A 516-nucleotide genomic window follows, 5' to 3' on the forward strand; every position below is an offset into this window, starting at 1 on the left:
TTCTTTGAACTCGATCTGTCTTTTAATGATACAAAACGACCCTGAAAATCCCAGGTCGCTAGCTCAATTCGTTCACGAGTTATCGTGCGCACAGACAGACAGACAGACAGACAGACGCGAAACTTTTTGATCACTGGAGTTATAGGCTTCGCTAATCGCTCAGCCAATTAGAGATCACAAGATGTTATAACACAAATGGTTAGGGAACAACAAATAGATGGAAGTGTTTTAACACAGAATGCAAAAAAATAAATAAATATGTTCTTAAAACTTGAGTGAATAAATATTTTAAATAGGGTATTGGTCTAGATCGCTGAGCGGAAGTAGAAGAACAAAAACAGAAGACGGAAAGGCGCCTTGGCCCTCCCCCTCCCCTCCACTAGGCGGAGTGGGGGAGCGCCCGGGGAGAAGTGGAGGCGGCAGGCGCGGCAGGCGGGGAGCAGTGCGGGCGCCCTTCCATCTTCCGTTTTTGTTCTTCTACTTCCGCTCAGCGCTCTAGACCAATACCCTATTGAA

The sequence above is a fragment of the Frankliniella occidentalis genome, unplaced genomic scaffold, assembly GCF_000697945.3.
Source record: "Frankliniella occidentalis isolate FOCC.00 unplaced genomic scaffold, Focc_3.1 Scaffold328, whole genome shotgun sequence".
Taxonomy (NCBI): domain Eukaryota; kingdom Metazoa; phylum Arthropoda; class Insecta; order Thysanoptera; family Thripidae; genus Frankliniella; species Frankliniella occidentalis.